General features: G+C 33.6%; 1 long non-coding RNA gene across 1 annotated transcript; it reads right to left on the reverse strand.

Annotated features, from left to right (window-relative positions):
* Positions 1–3,316: 3,316 nt before the first annotated feature.
* Positions 3,317–4,092, reverse strand: LOC148193618 (uncharacterized). The gene is made up of 2 exons (XR_015782071.1): positions 4,009–4,092; positions 3,317–3,676 (listed from the first exon to the last, which is right to left on the reverse strand). It is a non-coding gene; the product is annotated as an uncharacterized LOC148193618 (long non-coding RNA).
* Between the last annotated feature and the right edge of the window lie 17,827 nt (positions 4,093–21,919).

Below are 21,919 nucleotides of genomic sequence, written 5' to 3' on the forward strand. Positions count from 1 at the left end.
CAGTTAAGAGATCATCAGATTTCGAAAGTTGGTTAAGCATTAGTGCAGTCAAGGGAAAAGATAGCGGTTGCTTTCGCTTATAGACAGCGGTTTCGCAACCGAGGCATATACAGGCGAGGCAAAAAGGGTAGGCTTCTTGCCTCGATTTTGAACCGACTCAAAAGGATTCAGATTATGCCTCGGTTCTAAACAACCGAGGCGGTAAAGTGTTTTTAATTTTTTTAATCTCAACCGAGATCGTTTCTTCGTTATGTTCTGTTTTTCTATGCTCTTTTGCTTTCGCTTTTCCTTCTCTTTTTAATCTCAACCAAGTCTAGAATTCTTGATCAAAACTAGCAAGAAAGAAGCTAGTTACCATTGGCAACTAAAATATAAAGATAACATACTGAAAAGGAAAACAATCCACATATGAAACTTGTTGCTGAGTTCTCACTATTCAATGAAAAGTATGAAGCCACAAATTTAACAAATAAAGTACATATAAACATAACCTATGATTGTGCTGGAAAAAAGAAGGAAGGAAGATATGAATGACAGAAGGAAGAAAATAGACAGAAACACAATTTTGAGACAAAACAATATATGGCTTGATTATCACGAACCAGTGGCACCCAAACTTCAACCTGCACTAACAACCCAAATTTTCAACCCCAATCAGAAGCCCCTGACGGAGGTGCGATCGAAGCTCTCCAAAAGGCTTCAAATATGGACACTGGCCAAGACGCGGGTGGAGACGCAGCTCGAGAGGTAGGGGAGAGAACGGAGATGGTGAGGGAGATCGAGGAGCGGCGGCTAGGCACGCCGACACGCGCTGCACCTTCCGGGAGTATACGACGGAGGAGATCCTGTTGGCTACCGACAACTTCTCCGAGCAGCTGAGGTTGAAGTCCTGTAGAGATTGGAGCAATGTCTACCGGGGACGCTTCAACCACTCCATCAAGGTGCTCCCTTTCTTTCTTTCTCTTCTTTCCCAGTGAGCAATCAGAAGCCCCATAGCAAACTAAGAAGCATAACCCCCAAATCCATTTCGCCATCCACCTGCAGAGACACTATCTTGACCGATTAATCGGTGGAACCAAGGTTTTAAACGGTGGAAAAGAGGAATGAACAGAGGGAAACAAGTTTAATCGGTAGAAAAGGGGTTTTAAGGTCGCTAAGGTTGAAGAAAGGGAAAATATGGAAGAAGAATGTTGGATCTGTGAAGGAAACTAGACTTACAGTGCGGAGGAGAGGTTTGTGATGGAGGTTGGCGATGAGGAAATGCACTCTGTAAAGAGAAACTAGCATGCGAGAGTGCGTAGAGAGCGACTAACCGCCACCACGCCGCCGCTGCGTCCTCGCCGCTCCTTAAGAAAAGAGTTTATGCCGTAGCAGCACCGTCGCTGCTCTCTCGCCGCACCGTCGCGCCTCTCTCGTTGCACCGTCGCGCGCTCTAACCGCCATCGCACATCGTAGAGAAAAAGGAGAAGAGGAGAGGTGCTAGGTTTTTGGGAAAAGTTTCCTCCCAAATACTAGGTTTTCTTTGTTTTAAGGCTAAGTTTCCTACCGTCCAAGCCCATATGCCTCGACCCATCTGCCAACCGAGGTAGTATCTTTGCCACGTGAGGTTTATGCCTTGGTTCACTTTGACAATCGAGTCAGTATTCTCTTTGGACACCGGTTGCTTAACAACCGAGGTATATACTATTTTAAAAATTAAGAGACTACCACCGCGTTTTGATACGCTTCGATTCCAGAAAAATCAAAGCGTAATGTGCGAGTTAAAAATGCGATTTTTTACTAGTGAAGGGTCTAATTTTCGAATCTCTCACACCCTTAATTGGGTTTTGAAAACCAGTTAAAAGATCGCCTACTTTCGAATCTCGATTGAGGGTGTGTCAGCTTTTGAAATTTATTGAATCCTTAATCAACTTTTGAAATTTAATGAAGAACTTGCTAAACTTGGAAAGTTAGTGAAAAGTTCAACAATTTTAAAATCATCTTACCCTTCACCGACTTTTGAAAGCTAATTAGCTTATGTATATTAAAAAGAACATAAATAGGATAGCGAATTGTATGATGTGACATCTTATGTGATAGACTTCTATCATATAGTCATTTACTTTCACAATATTTCATTATAGTAAAAGCCAAAGCATTAAAAGTATGTAATACAACTTAATTAAGTACCTAATATTGCATTAAAGAGCATACAAATGGTGTAAACAACATATAGATGTAACTTTCATCAATAAAACTGTTATAATTGTCATATTTAATAGTAAATTTAATAGCATTTACTATGGTTTATTAACGTGTAGTTATTAAGTTTGTCCTAAATCACTTACTAATTCGACGTTAAAACATTTAATAATTAATTTTCAGTTACTAAAGTCTTCAAATCTTACTAATGGTCTTAGAAAAATTTGTAGCCATCAAATTTCTGACATACGAAAAAACTGTGTTTCCTTCAAATTGTCAAATAGCTGATATATATTTAAGGTAAAATATGTTTCCAGTATGTAAATATGAAAACATTTTCTTTATAATAATAAAAAAATGAATTTTAATATCTTTAATATATAATATGATTTGATTGAGTCATATTTACATTATACATTATAGTTGAATAATTGGAAATACTAAAACAAATTACATATTTACTTGTAATATTACATATTTTTCTTTTGTCAAATGTTATTATTTTTTAATTATTGCTATTATCTTGTTAATTATTATATATACTATAAATACATATTATTTTTTAAAATTTTATAAATATACATAATACTTAATTAAAAAATACACACTCTCATACTTATTTTTTTTTATTCAAACATTCTATAGTCCTTAAAAATACGCATCAAGATTTTGTAATTCTTTTATATTTTATCACCTGTCTCAAAATCTACGTTTACGAGATCTCAGTTAAGAGCACAATTTTTATTTTTTTTCTTCCACTCTGCTTAAATGTTAACATTAGATTCCATAAAAAGTTTTTTTTTTTAGAAAAATGATATGTTTTGATTTCTCACTTGAGACTAAAATCAAACAGGTCTTGAAGTCTTAAAATCTAAACAATTGTAGATAGAAACATAATTTAAAATAATTTGACAGTAAGAAAATATATTAGTAACTAGTTATTGATGGTCGCGTCCCTCCTTACAAATAAAATATATCAGTTCCATTAAAAAACTATTTAATTTTAGTTTTCTTTAAACTAATATCACTTTCATATTAAACCTATTTAATATTTTTAATTTCAAAATAAACGACGTTTTCCATATTTTAATATATTTTTTTTCTCCGTATAAGAAAGGACTGTACAAGAGAGTAGTAATACTACTTAAAAAGCAGTTCAACCAATTTTTATTATTAGAAATATAAATAGAGATTATTGATGCTCCATTGTTTCATTTAAACAGAAATACATTGGTCTAGTTTGTGTAATCCATGAAGCAATTATCATGGTGTAACATTCAGCAGAAACAATGGCAAAGATGTTTTGGCGTGCAATGACCACCTTTTCCGCAGGGCGTCATGCAAAGGTCATTACAATGTCCGTCGTCCGGTGTTCCTGGATTGCAATTGCCTATGTGGTTCTCAGTGCAGCATAACACATCTGTTTCTGTATCTTTTGTGTTCATCAATTCAGCTAAATCCATCACACCATTCGCGTACCTTGATTCTGCTCCAACTATTTTCACACAACAATTATCCAATATTATAATTAACTTCATAATAAGGAACATGTATAATATATAACACCATAAAAAAGACTTTTCTTTTTTCAATTGTAAGACATTACTATACAAAAAATATGGTTTACAGTGTGAGAAAATTAATGCAAGTGGGTAAACCCAACTTGCAGATATGCATGATTTCCAAGAACCAACTTTAATTTAAACATGCATGCATATAGGCTTTGGTTACATAAATTCGATGGAATGGAAATTCCACTGTGCAGAGCAGCCACCAGTAATCACAATGAAACTTGTTTAGCTTTTATGATCATGAAATTGAGTTTACCAAATATTAGTGAGAGGACGACGAGAATGGCAGCGTAGAGTGGTAGAACTCTTCTGGCTGGTATTGCCATTTTTAAATTATATGGTTATTGTTGGTATATGGACTAAAACTAGGATGGTAGGAGATATAAATAGGTGGGGAAACTTCACTATAGTGCCTCATGCATACTTAAGATCATTAATAATTATAATAAAACAAAAATTTGAAATTAATGTTTATATATTTATTAAGATGTTATTGCAATGTAGGAAAAATTATTCGTTATTTAAATTAGATAGTAAGGTTTAAATATGGAAGAAATATCATAAATATTCAATTTTGTCCTTTGTTCTTTCATTCAATATTTGTTTATTCTTAATTAAATTTTAATTATTAGTTCATAATTAGGTTTTTAATGCATCTAATACGTATTCGTTTTTACGAAATCGAAGCATAAAACGACACTGTGACATCTCTAAAAACTTCACGAACATATAAGTCTCAGTTTAGTAAAGAATCAAAGTTTAAAGAGGTGTCACATTCTCTCCTTCCCTTTTGATGTTTATCAAATAAGGGGGAGAAAAGAGATAGACGTGTCAGCATCTAGGAGCTTCAAACATTAAATCTAAAACATAAATAACACTTTTTCACTAGTTACAGTGTCAAAGTATGTATATGTATGAAAATTTGTTGTTGTTTTTTTTTTTAACCTTAAAATATTTAACTTTTGGATTAAACTTGCTTTTAATCACTTAACTTTTATGAAAATTTTTATTTCATCTCATATCTAACATGTTAAGACAAAATCGTCTATAAGACTTATATCTCTAAATGCTATAATGTGTTTTGAAGTTTAACCAAATAACATTAAATGATATGAGAATCTAAAGATGTTATAACTAGAATAATAGGATAAGCAAAAACATAAGTGTTCGGCTCAAAATCCCTAATTATCTAGTAACATAGGAAAAGCCTTAGGAAAACACTTAAGAACAAACGAAAGATAAAACAAAGAAAGTTAAGGCATACAATGGCAACACCAAACGTCTTACAAGTCAAAGCATTTATGAGAGTATACTAAACATGTAAGCTATACGGTACTAAACGGTAATCAGTTATGCTCTCAAAAGGACGTTGAAGTGTCAGAACAATATTTTTGGTAAAATCCTGAAGTGTCTCAAGAAAAAATCCAAAAACATGTAGAAACCAAAACTTGTTAAACGTTCTAGCTAAAGAAAGCAAAATCTCAAAAAGCTTTTAGAAACAGACTAGATGATACCATGAGCTAAACCCCTCACTTCGTCCAATGAAGTTCTTATTCAACGCTTGGTATCTTAAGAGAAAAACTTAAATGATAAACGCTACCTCAACTGTAGAAAATGTGAAAAAACACTTTGTTTTTATGAGCAAACATTAAATGTCATTAAATGCTTAACGTTCAAAAACAACGAGAAAAGACATACTTGTTGCATGTACATCTACTATATTTTATCTAGATAACCTACCACACGCATCCACTTACTCTATTAGAAATATATTAGAAGTGGATGTTAGAGACAAAGAAGACATTCATAGAATGGTCACCCCAACAGAAGTCGTGCCAAAAAAATAGCACAAAATACTTCAATCAAAGTACTAAAAAAAGCAAGCCTACTTGACAAATTAACTTTAACCAACAAATGCTTCACACGACAAGACAGAGAAGACACAAGATTCAAGGCAAGAGCTCAGTCTAACATATATCTTTTGAAAATCCTTTAAAGAGAAGAAGATTCAAAGAAAGAATCAAGAGGATAGCTTACGAAAAGAATATCATCCAACGTAGAAACATCGTTTAGAGTAAAGTACAATCCTTTATTGAGATGTATTTTGAATGATTATGGTGTGTCAATCGTTGAACTATGAAATTTGACTTGATTGAATGATGTTTAATGTGTAATTGGTTGTGTTAGAAGTTAGAAATTTGTGATAATATGAATTGGTTGTGAATTGAGTCATCTTGTTGTGGTTTAGAGTAGTTTATGTTTGTTTTAAGTCAACTTGGAGGAAGAGAGGTAGTAAAAAGGAGAACTAGGAGTTAAGGGCTCAATTGGTTTGTTGGGACAATTTATGTAAGTCAAATGTGACTTGTTTGAGTCATCAAAGTGGTCCAAAAGCATGTTCAAAGTGGTAGATTGTGATTTGAGTCTCTAAGTTGAGGAATTTGATGATTTGGAGTAGAAATTGATCCATAAACACTTTAGATTGATGTTAAGAAGGTTTAGGAACGTTTAGTCAAGTCTAATTAGGTATACAATACAATTTAGGAGTGTTAGAAGTTGGGAAAAATAATTAGAATTGGTAAACTTGGGTTGGGTTGCTTAATTCTGTAGAATTCGTGCTGCAGAATTATGCAGACTTGTTGTGCGAATGTATTCGCACAGCGAGTGGCCTTTGCGAGCTTCTCTATATTTGGGCAATTGGCACAGCGATAGGGTACATTATGCGAATGGCTAGGGGGTTTGCTCTATGTTTGATGATTCGCACAACGAATCATTTAGCTGAGCGACTAGAGGTGGTCTGTGGTCACTGCAAAATTAATTTGAATAGCGAAAAGGGGCGCACAACGAGTGTTTGGGGGGTTTGGTCTCTGTCTGGGTTTTCGCATAGCGACCTGGGAGCGCTATGCGAGGGATTGAGGTCTGGTACCTTTGCGAGTTAATTCGCACAGCAAGATAAGTCGTTGTACGAGAAACTCTTGGGTTCGCCTTGCGAATAGGGTGCGCGAAGCGACAGGTTTGAGTTAGTCTACTCTTTATTTCTTTGTCTTGAGTTGAATTAAGTTAATTGTTGTATACATTGTGAAGTATGTTTGAGGGCGTATAATAATATATAATTGATTATTATTATGAGTAAATTTACAAGTAAAAGTATGTGATTCAAAAGTGGTGAATGTAAGTTTCAATGTAGAATCTCGTGGTGAGATTCCAGGTTGTTTAGAATGAATGCAGGAGCTCAGTATTGGGGTTATCCTGAAACTCCAATGGTCTTTCATTCTCAAGTAGAGAGGATTGAACACCTCGTGAGGAGTAGCAGGAGGTCTTAGTCTTGGAGGCTTCCAGTATGCTCCAAGGTGTGGTACAGACTAACCTCGTGAGTGTGGTAGGGTGAAACCTATTGGCAAGGGCTTTGTAAAGAAGTAGAGGCCACCATGAGTGCATGACCCGCCATAGCTCGACAATCATTCTAAGTCCGGACAAGTCAAGTCTAGAATATAACATGCTAGGATGTTTTACTTAGTTACTTTGCTTGATTTATCTTGTGTATGTTATGTGCTATTAGTTTATATGTTTTCTTTTATATCTAGCTTACCCTTCTGCTTGTGTTTGTATCTTGTATGTTTGGTGTTCTTTCTGCGCAATGATCATCCTATGGATGTGAGCAGAGAGAGACGAGGTGCCTCTAGAGCAGGCTTTGGAGGGCGAAGATGCTATTGCTTAGTTTAGTTAGATTGTTATTTTGGTTTATAGTTTTGTAATACTCTTATGTATATAAAGTTTTAAATTCTACGGTTATTTTGGATGACTGTAAAGTTTATACTTTATCTTCTTGTCTTTAACTGTTCTATTTTATTATTTTTGTGACTACTATTATATGGTTTATTACTATATTTTGGGATGTTACAAGTACTACTAGTATTAATAAATCTATTAAGGATACCTTCAAGACTTTCTTTCTGAATTGAATACATTATTTTTTTACAGTATTATATTTATGAAATTTATTACAATATTATAGAAATTTTGGGTATTATAAAATACAGTTAACTAACATGTTAACCAATGAATTACCATAAATTTACGAAAGTTACGAATGAATTTTTGTACCTTATTATTTTACGGTGAATCTTGAAAGTTACGAAATTCTATATCAAAATGAAACATAAGACTTTCATAAGCAAATTATTATTCACAGAATTCCATATAGTATATTTAAGATTTTGAATCTTCATCATCTTATTTGTATACGGACAGGAAGCAATTATCTTATTTGTTGCATACATTTAGCAGAAACAATGGCAAACTTCTCTTGGGTGTTTATGACCAAAGACTTTGCAACGACCACCTTTTTCACAGGGATGTTTTAGGCAAAGGGAATTACAATGACTCTCGTCCGATGTTCCGGGCTTGCAACTTCGTACCCGATTGTCATAGCAGCAAAACACATCCGTTTCTGTATCTTTTATGTCCATCAATTCAGTTAAATCCATCACTTTACTCTCTTTCATCGTTTTCTCGTACCTTGATTCTGCTTCAACTATGTTCACACACCAATGATATAACTTCATAAGGAACACAATGTGTACCATAATCATTTATAACGTCATAAATCAACTCCTCTCACATACATATACATGATTAACGGAACAACACTTTTTAACTTGAACATGCATCATTACCTTAAGATAAATTAACCTTGTATTATCTGAATCTTAAATGGTCAATATATATATTAAACGTATTGTTTAAACCCTAGAGATAATGTATCATCAACAGATTTTTTTAATGAATAACTTAAATCATAATAAGATGGAATATATCTTTAATAAAATTTAAGATTAATTATAATCATAATCATTATTCCGTAAATAACTTGTTTCTGTATTTACTTTTAATAACATATTTTCTGCTCGTTTTAAGGAATCAAAATAAAATGAAATATATATATATATATATATATATATATATATATATATATATATATATATATATATATATATATATATATATATATATATATATATATATATATATATATATATATATATATATATATATATATTAGATTAGATAATGAGAGGTAAATAAAATCTACTTATCAATCAAGATATTATGGATAAAGGTATGATTATGAAAATAAAACTTATACCCAATTAGGTTTTAATAAAAATTAGTAAAATAATTGTAAATACTTTTTATTAATATCAACAAATCCAAAACTTTTCCTCTTAGATATATATATTAAGTTTTTTATTTTTTTTAAATATTACTTGTTGCGATATCCATAGATAAAAATTAGTAGTATTCAAAAATATTATTTCTTAAATTGAATCGAATCAAATTTTAGATGAAATAAAATAGAGTAATTATTCGTTTAAAAATAAAAATTATTTGACATATTTAATTTTAACCCTAATTCCATTCATTAACGTATTCTGAACATCAAAGCATAGAACAAAACCTTTTCACTTCCTATTATATCATAAATATTGAGTATACCTGATAATAAAATGATGGCAGCAAGAAATAGAAGACTTCTGGTTGGTCTAGCCATTCTCAATGTTTTTTATTTAATTGTTTTGTGGAATAAAAGGAGCATTGCAATATATATAGCAGGAGGGACAACTTGACTTTAATTCGTTACGTGCAGAGAAAACTGGAAAATCAATTTAAAACATTAATGATATGTATAAAACCGAAAAGTAACTTAATAAAGTCACTGGGTTATAACCTACAAACAACAATAACAATCATAAAAAAAAATAGGTTTAAAATATAATTAGTTATTACAATGACGGTTCTAAATAACAATTTTTAAACTAAATATTATTAGTATATAAAGTAGTCTGTCAATAAAAAAATTAAAATTGAATTGTGAATATGTTTTATTTATTCGATTTTTCTATCATAAAGAAATTAGTGTGTAAATTGGTTTATAATTAATTACTAACCAATTCAGGCATTTGTTAAATATATTAGATTCTTATATATTTTAAATAGATATTTTATCTTTATCTTTTATTTCTAGTTAGTTTGTTATTATTTCTTATTTGTATTTTGGGTTTAACTCATGTTTTTTTTATTATTAATACACTACCTTATAGTATATTCAACAAAGATTAATCTAATACATAGTTGTTTCGGTTTAATTGGGGTATGAGGTTGTTCGTCTTCAATCCTAGCCTCTTCTGCCTGCAGATATGACCTTCACTATACCAATCTGTTCGTCAAATGTTTAAGTTGTCCTCTCGGCCAGGGGTGGTTTTGCAGAAAATACTCCGACGCTCATGTCAGAAAAAACTGCCCTTGTCTATTCTGATAGTAATTCGGAATCAGATCATTTTACTTGAACATTAATATTGTATTTATTGGCCTCATAATTGTCCAGCCCATTAATTATATTTTTTATTCATTAATACAATATAATTGTATTTATTGGCCTCATAATTGTTCATCCCATTAATTATATTAATTATTCATTAATACAATATATTTGTGCAATATAATCTGTCAATCACCCATAAATACCATATATTTGCCTTTGATATGGTCATAAAATATATTAACTGGCCATTAATGACATCCATCTTACTTGGCTCGCGATCACTAGATTACCGGTTGGTGCTAATGACCTTCCCCTCGAACGGTTGGCTACCCGGGTATAGTACATTAAGTTCCCCAAGCCCCGAGCAGCTCTTTGCAGGTGCGAAGGGGTTTTATAAGTCAGGAAGTTAAGTAGTGATAGGAACAGTTGGACCGAATGCGATTACGGGTGATTGTCTTCTTCTACAAAGGAGCTTTGTGGTCGAAGTAGATTCGTTTGTAATGTCACCGAGTAAGTCGTCGTTCCGCTCTGGGTAGAGCTGATTCGTCTGTGGAATCACCGAACAAGTCGTAGGTCCGCTCTAGGTAGAGGTGATTCGTCTGTGGAATCACCGAGCGGTGCATTTGCTTCGCTCTTGGTTGAGATGATTCGTTTGTGGAATCACCGAACGAGTCGTAGTTCTGCTTTGGGTAGAGGTGATTCGTCTGTGGAATCACCGAGCGGTGTGTGTGCTTCGCTCTTGGTTGAGATGATTCGTTTGTGGAGTCACCGAGCGAGTCGTAGTTCCGCTCTAGGTAGAGGTAAGTTTTTGGCTGCAAACAATAAGTTAACAAATATCTAAAAACATATGGTATTATTTCTTGAATATCATATTACAAATTGTACTTAACTGATATGACCCCTAAGAGGTCGTTCCCTACTCCTCCTCCTACTGTGCGAATCGTCATGCCACCGATCGGCCCTGTCAGGTTGCCGATTGTCTTCCCTCGGGGCCTTTCACTACAACTCTCCCGTACATACCTTTTCAAATGCCCAGCTCTAACCAATCTCTCTATGTTGTCCTGGAGGGCGACACAATCTTTGGTATTGTGCCCTAGATTCTGATGATACTGGCAATGCTTTCCCCCATCAGCATTTAGTGAAGTAGGTACTCGTTTTACTACTAACAGGTCCGCCCGTAGTGCCTCCTGCAACATCTTCGCCTTGGAGGCATTCAAAGGTGTGTAACTCGTATATCGGGGCCTTGCACCACCCCCCCTTCGTCTGGAACGAATAGTCTTTTTACTTCCTTGTTTTCACGACTGGGCTTAACCGCTTGTGCTGCCTCCTTCCTTTTGCTGCCCTGCTTTGCAGCTCTCCAAGCGTTTGTGGATCCTCAGCATATAGAAAATCAGCAAAAGGTCCAGGTTTTAATGCAGTGGTCAAGGTACTTGTTATGAGCTTCCTATCTACATCCTTCACCTGCCGAACGGTTTGATTAAACTGATCCATGAAGTCTTTCAGCGTCTCCTCCTCCCTTGCCGCATCTTGACCAACACAAGGTATGTCAAACCCTGCGCTTTGTTAGACACATATTGTTGACCGAACAAGTTTCGCAACGTCGCGAATCCATCAATTGTCCCAGACTCTAGAGAGTAGAACCAATCTAAGGCTTCTCCTTTCAAGGATAAAGAGAAAACCTGGCACCAGACTAGATCGTCCAGTGAGTAAACCGCCATAGCATCCACGAAAGACCACAGGTACTTTTCTAGGTCAGTCGTTCTGTTATACTTTTTATCCATTGTGGGTAGCATTTTGTTTTCGGGTATTGGAGCCCTCATTACTGCTGCTGTAAAGGGATGAAGGCCTTCTGCCTGATTGGGACGCTCCACCAGCACAATATGATTACCCCTCTCGGGACGATTCACCATGGTTGGGTTTTCCTCACGGACCGAACGGTTCCCCAAGTTATGTTGAGCATCCTAAGCATTTCTCCTCACATCACTGGTTGCCCCTTGGCCTCTATTCTCTGCCTAAGCTGTACGGTCAATATTAGCTGGATGCTCTTGTGTCGGGATCACTGACTGCTGCACTGATTGCTCCCTCTGGCCACCATCACGCTCAGCCCTTAAAGCCACCACCTCTGCCCTTATTTCTTGCATCTGCCTTTGCATCTCCTGAAGCACTTGTAAGTGGAGCTGCTCTGCCATTGTGGTCTCAAGCTGGGTTTCTTCTACACACCTCGGCCCCACGGTGGGCGCCATTTGTTTCAGTTTAATTGGGGTCCGAGGTTGTCCGTCTTCAATCCTAGCCTCTTCTGCCTACAGATATGACCTTCACTATGCCAATCCGTTTTTCTAGTGTTTAAGTTGTCCTCCCGACCAGGGGTGGTCCTGTAGAAAATACTCCGACGCTCAAGTCAGAAAAAACTGCCCCTTGTGTATTCTGATAGTAATTTAGAATCATATCATTTTACCTGAACATTAATATTGTATTTATTGGCCTCATAATTGTCCAGCCCATTAATTATATTAATTATTCATTAATACAATATATTTGTGCAATATAATCTTCCAATCACCCATAAATATCATATATTTGCCTTTGATATGGTCATTAAATATATTAACTGGCCATTAATGACATTCATCTTACCTGGTTCGCGATCACTAGATTACCGGTTGGTGCGGATGACACTCCCCTCGAACGGTCGGCTACCCGGATATAGTACAATGGTGTTTACAATATTGAACATATCTAAAGTTAGAGTTTTCGTTGTTGTTATCACTAGTGCAGTCAGGGGAAACGACAGCGGTTATTATCGCTTATAGGCAGTGATTCCTGAACCAAGGCATATCCAAGCAACACAAAAAGTGGTAGACTTTTTGCCTCGATTCTGAACCGAGGTAGTTTGTCCCCCTCTACTGCCTTAGTTGGAACCTAAATCGAGGCAGTAGGGTCCTTATTTTATTTTTCTTCTTTCGCCACCTTTATGCCTCGATTCTGATTTCAATTCCAGATTCTAATTTCAAGCTCCCAAACTGAAAAAAAAAATCACGATTGCAAAGATAGAAGCCCAAAAATTAATTTGAAATGAAATCTCTGTCTCCCAATTCACAAACTCAGATAGCAAAGCTGGAACCCCTCAATCAGATGAATAGTTGAAACCCTAAGTCACAAAAACAAGAACAGAAACCCCAAATTTGAAAATGAAAAACCTAATTCCCCAATTCTCAATTTCAGAAACCCTACAATGCCAAATCGGAAAACGATTCACTTCGCTGCCGCCTTCCTCGCAACGCGCCTCCGCCGCCTTCGTCCGTCATCGCAACCTCATTCACACCCAACCCGCATTCTTATATGAAACAGGAAACCCCTAAAACTCAAACGAAAACAGAGGAAGAAGGAGGAGAAGGAAACTTGCGTCACGAATCAGAACGACCAACATCCTCGCGTAGTCGTTGCCATCGAAGAAGTCGGAGTTTGAACCTTCCCGGAAGCACTGTCGCTGTCGGACGTGACCTTGCCACGCCTCACCGCATCTCTCTGTGTCTTCGTTGGCCACTCACCTCCATCACAACACTCTCGTTGCTCGTGCTCACAGAAAGGAAGAAAAGGAAGGAAAGAAGCTTCAGCCTCTAGCTAGCGCGTTCAAGGGAAGAAGTTGAACCCTTAATTAGGTCACTAGGGGATTTCTTTTATCACTTTTTCACATATAATGTTTTCATCTATTATAAAATATTGTTAACTAATTTTTTTTTTTGCTTTTTATTTTAGTTTTCATAATTTATAAACTCTGTAACTTTTATTTTATAATCAATTTTATATATGTTTATTTTTTATTTTTATTATTTTTGTCATACATGAAATGAATATATGATATTTTCTTTCAGTAAAATAAAAGAAATAAAATGTAAACAAAAAGTTGGGAATTAGATCAACAAGTCTTTTAAAATTTGAAAACCGAGAAGAATAAGAATAATATCAAAATTGTATATATTTTTTCAAAATTGTTAAATATTATAAATTTTCTTCGTTATATAATATCGCTATCATTATTAAAACACCACATGGTAGAATAAACAATATTCTTTAACTTTTAAAACAACAAATTATTTAAAATAAAATTAAAAAAAACTCGAATAAGAATTATTTTTAAAGAGAGAAATATATACTACATTTCCATGTTCATTCAGTGTGTCAGTTTACCTATCCCATCATTTTGTGTCATTTTACATACCTATCCCATCATTCATTGTCCGTTTAATATTATTTTATTACTATATGACTCGGTTGGCACCAAACTGATGTGATAGCGTGCCCTTTTATGCCTCGGTTCTGATTATAATTGAGGCAATATGCGTTTTTCAAAAAGTTTGTCAGTTGATTTGCAAAGGAGCAGAGGGTACATGGCAAAACTTTATGCTTCGGTTTCTGGCTTAACCGAGGTAGTAGACATCTTGCGTTTCGGTTTCTTTTAAACCGAGGCATATAACTTCCCTAAAACTACGAAAATTCCACCGCGCTTTTATACGCTTCGGTTTCAGTAAAACTGAGGCGTATATAGCACGTTAAAAAGGCGTTTTTTTACAAGTGTATCACCATCGCTAGAGCATCAATTTTGACCAGCAACCCCACACAATTTTGCTTGTCTTGGCCAGGCGACTACAACGTTGTCTAGATTGTTGTCATCAGAGTCTAGATGCACTCTCACACGCTAATCACAATTCGTTGGACTCATTGCGACCTCATCTCTTTGGATCTAGCTCTGCGTTGATTGGGCTTCTGGGCCTTTCCGTTGATCTAGCTTTCCATTCTGACCTCTATGTTGTCACTAGTATATCTGACCTATCCATATATATTAATTATGTCAATGTGCATTTATCTATGTATAAGTTAGATGACATTAATTATGTGACTTGGACATCAGACGTTAAACTTTGACTTATACACCAAATCTGGGAACACACCAAATTATTATACACCAATGATACTCAACGTATTTATGGTATTTGTAATGATCTTTTCAATGTTATTACTCCTCGGCATGAAGACTTTATGGTTGATTATATGGATAAAATTCATGCTCTTTTTCATGAACTTAATGAATTAATTCCTCTTGCCTCTACTCTTGTCCAAGAAATACATCAATGGTAAAATTTCTTCATGATATTGTCATTGACCTTGCTGATAAATATTCCCATATTTGTGATCAGATTTTGGGTTCACTTATTCTACCCACTTTGACTTCTACTTATTCCACTCTTTTACGTGTACCTAGTAAACCCATCAATGATACACCTATTTTTGTTGATGATTCCTCTATGTTGGCATCTCAACATGATGATCACAATCACTTTCGCAAACCGGGAAAAGGACGTCACAAGTGTTACCATTGTGGCACACTAGGCCATAAGATTGATAAGTGTTATGCATTACATGATTGTCCTCCTAGATCTTTTGTTGTTGCTCACACTTCTCCCTCACAATCACCTACTGGGATCCTCTTTCATCCGATATTACCAATGATGTATTTTCAGTAAATTTTTGAAATGGTATAAGGACCAACAATATATAACACACATAAGTACATCTTTTGTTGGTCTGACTCCATCTTCTTTTCAGTGTTAGGTTCTTGACTCAGGAGCCACAAATCACATTACTGGTAACATATCTTTGTTGTCCTTCTTATCCTCTCTGAATTCTTTATCTTCTATTACAATGGCTGATGCATCTAGAGTTTTAGCTCATGGTATTGGGACTATTAATATTTTTCCTTTCGTTAATTCAATTAGAATTTAGCTCTCTCTCAATCATTAAAAGTTTAATCCCTCATAAATGTAGTATTCCTCCTAAATGATTAAAATAAACCTTTCTTTCTAGGATAAGTAATCCCTTGATTAATAAGATTTTAAAAAAACTAGTTTTTCTTTCTAGAACTTAAGATAATCGATTATCACTTAGGATAATTGATTATTTCATAGGAAAATATATATTTTGGGGCTGCATGGAGATAATTAATTATTATATTTGATAGTCGGTTATTCAAGAGCCCAAATGAACATTTTAAGGCCTTGAGAATCGATTATCACCATTGATAATCAATTATCTACACTTAAATTTTTGTAAAAGTCAAATTTTGAGTATTCTTAATCCTTTAAAACATATCTAATTTTCCTGAAACTTTTCAAAGCTCATAAAACTTACCAAGATACCATAGTGCCTTTCTTTATTTTTTAATTTTAACTTGTAAAACAAAACTAAGAATTTTGGTCCCATAATCGTATTTAGGTCCTTTAAGTTTACATGTTGATTACTTTATAAAGGGAATTCAAACATATTTTTCATTTGGAAGACCTTAATGTTTTATTCTACATTTATTAGAGGTATGTTCCTTTTGCATGCAATAAAAACATGTAATAACATTTGGCATCCTATAATTAGTGCTTCCTTTTTTAACTCATACCATATGAATTCTCTCATTCGTATTCTTAGAAACACTTTTATGTTTAAAAATATTTTTCTTAAGTGTAGGATTTTCAACATTTTTATTTTTAGTTGCCTCTTCAAGCAAATTTTCAAGAATGTCAATATGAAACACGTGACTCTTACAAGACTCACTTCAACATTTAAAACATCTTTTTTTTCTATCTTTGATATTTTATTTTTCAAAATGTCTTCCTCTTCAAGAGATTTTTCAAATTTTGATTGTAACTCTTTAAAATCCCCTTTCAACTTTTTATGGGCAATATCTAATTTTTCATATTCATGCAATAATTATTGAAAAGCATCATGCAATTCATCATAATCATTATTGCAACTAGAAATACTTACTTGGCTTCTAGATGATTCTTTGTTGGTCATTATGCAGAGGTTTGCTTGCTCATCAAAATTGCTTGAGTTTGATAAGGTAGAATCATTATCCTTGTAAGCAGAATAATCTTTCTTCTTCTTGAAGATTTTTTTTTTCCTTTTTTCACCCTTTTGCTCATTTGGACAGTTTGCCTTAACATGTGCTTTTTCTCCCCAACCATAGCATCAATACTTTGAAGAGGATCGTTATTTCTCCTTCTTTCCATTTTTAAATTGTTCCTTACCTTTGGATTTCATGAACTTGTTGAATTTTGATCATGTGAGTCAAATTTTCATTACTTAAGTCTTCATCTTCCTCGAGACTTTTACACCTCTCAACTTCAAATTTAAAGGCCAAGTTCTTTCTCTTTCCTTGCTTCTCTTCTTCATTCAATCGCCAAAGTTCTAGTTCATGTTCTCTTAACTTACCAAAGAGTGTCTCCACACACATGGTGATATGGTTTTGTGATTCCGTTATTGTAGCATGTTTAGGTTGCGACAACCTGTTCAAAGATTTCAAAAATTTTATATTTATTTCATCAATATAAAAAATTTTACACAAGCAGAGACATGATTAACAATATGAGTGAAGTGCTTATACATGTCATATATTGTTTCTCCTTGTTGCACCTGCAACATCTCATATTCTTGTATCAAGTAGTTCTTTTGTGCATGCTTTACATCATATGTTCCTTCATGTGTCACTCTTAGAACTTCCCAAATTTCTTGAGCGCTTTTACAAACAGAGGTATATATGGTTCATTCAAAATAACATCCTACATGTCACTCTTAGAACTTCCTACATGTTATTTACAATAATAGTAGGCATATATGGTTCATTCAAAATAACATCCCAAACACCTCTATCATAGATTCCATAAAGATTTGGATTCTAAATTTCCAGAATGGATAATTTTCACCAATAAAAAATCGAGGTCTATTAATAGACGCACCTTCTGCAAAGGTTTGGTTTTTTCCCACCATTTTTGAAAAATTTGAAGTTTTAGAATCGGGCAGCGGAATGTTCACATGTAGACAAAAACCAAGAGGGGGTAAATTGGTTTGTTCCATAAAATTTCTCCCTTTTATAAAGTGATTTTATAACAAAATTGATTCATTCAAAACAAGAACAATAAAGATAATAACAAGTAAATAAAATAGTGTAGGTAAAGAGAAATTTGCACAAGGAATTTTATATGGTTTGGATCAAAAGACTCTACGTCCAATTGTTAATCTCTCTAAGGAGGGATTAATCAATCACTAAAAATAACCAACAACTTACAATCATAGAGAATAAAGTTAAGGTTAGAAAACACAATTCTTGAAGACACAAGAGATGAACAACACCTCCTTTGGCACACAAAGGATGAACAACACCTCCTTCGACATACAAACGATGAATAACTTTTCTAAAAACAACAACAACAATCAATCACTACTAGACACACTTAGTGAAAGTTCTCGCTCTATTCACATTAGGTTTTTCAAAGATCCTTTTCACAAGCATAGATAGTTTCTCTAGTACACAACTCTTAAACCTTTGAGTGAAAAGTTTTTTTTTTTAATTAGGATTAGAGAAACTATGTATAGATCCTCAACTCTTAATTTAAAAATTAGGTCAGAAAACTGAAGAGTCTTTTCGTAACTAGTAATCGATTATTCTAGAAACTATTTCAAAATTTATTTTCTCTTTGTGATAACCGATTATGAGGTATGATAATCGATTATTCTAGAGGCTTTTTAGCAAATATAAACTATGGTGTTGATCTTTCTATCCTTACACTCTTTTATTTCCTTACTTTCTTTATTTGCTTGTATTCCAAGAAAGGTTCAAAGATTTTTAAAAGAGTTTTAAAAGAACAAATTTTATAAAGAAAAATCAATTCACCCCCCCCCCCTCCTCTTGGTTGAGAAACTTGGTCTAATATTTTCTATAATTATTATTTTCCCCTAAGTTGTTGATTAAGAATAGGAGATATCACAAGCCTTCAAGAACAGGATACTTCACAAGCTTTCAACAAATAGGGGAGATTGTTAGCAAAAAGAAGAGGATACTTCACAAGCTTTCAACAAATAGGGGAGATTGTTAGCAAAATGAAGAAGATGGACATCTTGCTTCAATAAAGAGTTTTGATGATGATGATGATACATGGAGAAGTGTTGAAGACCTAAAGAATTCTTTGATTTAAAAGATACATTGAAGAATGAATAAATTTAGTTGTTGAAGTCTTGTAATTTGTGTATTGTATTTAAATTAGAAGATCAAGAGTCAACAGACAAAACCCACAAAGCAGAGCACTCAGGAAAGTGTCTTATTTCAAAAACGCTCTAAAATAATCAATTACCATGATTGATAATCAATTATCTCAATTAATTTCAGAATTTTCAAAAAGACTCTGGAATAATCGATTATCACTTATGATAATCGATTATCAATGCCAGTTGCTAAAGGACTCTTCAGTTTTCCAACCTAAATTTCAAATTAATGGTTAAGGGTCTATATATAGTTTCTCTAAACCTAATTTGAAAAAAAAACGTTTTACCCAGGTTTAAGAGTTGTGTGCTAGAGAAATTATTTGTGCTTGTGAAAAGGGTCTCTAAAAACCCTATTATGAGTAGAGTGAGAACTTTCACTAAGTGTGTCTTTTGATTGTGTGTTGTTGTTTCTAGAAAACTTGTTCATCTTTCGTGTGTCAAAGAAAGTGTTATTCGTCCTTTGTATGTCAAAGGAAGTCTTATTCATTTTTTGTGTCTTCAAAAGAGGTGTTTTATAACCTTAACTTTATTATCTGTTAGTGTAAGTTATGAGTTATTTTTAGTGATTGGTTAATCCTTCTCTAGAGATATTAACAACTAAACATAAGATCTTTTCAACAGAACCATTATAAAATTCTTTGTGTGAATTTCTCTTTCTTTACACTCTTGTCTTTAGTTTTTATTATCTTTATCGTTCTTGTTTTGAAAGAGTCGATTTTTGTTATAAAATCAGTTTATAAAAGGGGGGAATTTTTCAGGCACAAACCATATTTTTAAACAATTTATGGCTTCTCATGGTATTCTTTGTCAAACTTCATGTGCATATACATTTCAACAAAATGGGGTGGTTAATCACAAAAATGGACATTTCATTGAAACAACTCGCACTCTTTTAATTCAAGGTAACATTCCTTATTATTGTTGCGGTGATTCTATTCTTACTACATGTTATCTCATTAATTGCATGCCCTTTTCGGATTTAGATAATAAAATACATCATTCTATTTTATTTCCTCATGAACCCTTCATCCCTTACCTCTAAAATTTTTTGGGTATACATGTTTTGTTCATAATTTTACAAATGGACTAGATAACTTATCTTTTCAATGACACAAATTTGTTTTCTTAGGATTTACTAGATCAAAAAAAGGATGCAAGTGTTTTCCTTTTTCCAACCGTTATTTTGTTTTTGTAGATTCCACTTTCAATGAGTCTTCTTTTTATTTAACAATCATTATTCTTCTGATATGTCTCCCTCTAATACATGTCAATATTCTTAATACAATTAATATTCCTATTATTTGTGCTCCTCCAATTCTTCCTAGTCCACCAAGTGTTTCTCAACAACCACCAAGTGACTTAATACAAGTGTGAATTATTATGTCTACTCTGGTTCCTACAACAGAGTCTACCCTTCTAATTGTCCTCCACAAAGGTATATGTTATACCTGTAATCCCTCTCCACATTATATTGCTTTAAGTTATCATAGATTGTCTTCGCCTTTTTATACCTACCTTTCATCTATTTCTTCTATGACCGTCCTAAAATTTGTTAGTGATGCCTTAGCCCATCCAGGTTGGTGTCAGCCCATGTTAGATGAACTAAATTCTCTTCAGAATAGTAGAACTTGACAATTTGTCCCATTACCATCTGGAAAATCTATTGTTGGTTGCATATGGGTTTTCTCCATCGAAGTTGGTCTTGATGAAACTATTAATTGCCTCAAAGCTCGTCTTGTGGCCAAAAGTTATACACAAATTTTTTAGTTGGATTATGGTGATACTTTTTCTCCATAAAAAAAGATGACATTTGTTCGTGTATTTATAGTCATGCAGCTATTCAACAATCGCCTACCAATTGGATGTCGAATGATTTTTTGCTCAAGAAGATATTTATATGCTGCAACCTCAATTATTTTTTGCTCAAGAAGAGTTCTTTGGGTTGGTCTGTCATTTTCACAAATCCTTATATGGCCTAAAACAATCTCCTAGGGCATAATTTGTAAAATTTAGTAACATTGTTCAACAATTTGGTATGATTTTGTGTGAGGCAGATCGTTCAATCTTTTATCGTCACTCGAGTGTTGGATATGTCTACTTTATAGTATATGTTAATGACATTGTTCTTATAAGTAGGGGCAGTCATGGCATCTCTCAAATGAAACAACATCTTTGCAACTATTTTTAAACCAAAGATCTTAGAAAACTTAGCAATGTATAACACTAGTGCATTCAACAAGACTTTAATTAACGAATATAATAGGGAAATTGTTTAGTAGTGTGTTTATTCATGTGTTGGTGTGTTTACTAAAGCTTTTCTCAAGATAGTTAGTTTTAATAAAGCTTTTTCATAAACTACTAATCTTTTAACTGGATTGTTTTTCTAAAGATAATACTCTGTCATATACTCATTTCATTTATTTTTGTTTGTTAAACTTCAAAACATATAGGTCATTTAGACAGTTCAATTTTATAGACGATCATATTTCTTTTATTATAAATAGAGTATTTATGTGTATATTCAATACAAGAAAGGTTAATCTCATACATAGTTTTTACTATATTTAACAACATTAATTATTTAATTTTTAGTTTATAAATTGGTAACTGAATTGGTCACTATAGTGACTAATTTTTTTTGTCTTTAAAATTGGTTGTTATTTTCTTGTGATAATATAATTTTAAATTAATTAATCTCATTGAATGGATTTGGGTTTGTTAATTAAAGAAATTTTAGGTAGATTTACAAGAAAATGGATAA

This window comes from Vigna umbellata, chromosome 9, assembly GCF_029865625.1.
Source record: "Vigna umbellata cultivar VRB3 chromosome 9, Vumbellata_1.0, whole genome shotgun sequence".
In the NCBI taxonomy this organism is placed as follows: Eukaryota; Viridiplantae; Streptophyta; class Magnoliopsida; order Fabales; family Fabaceae; genus Vigna; species Vigna umbellata.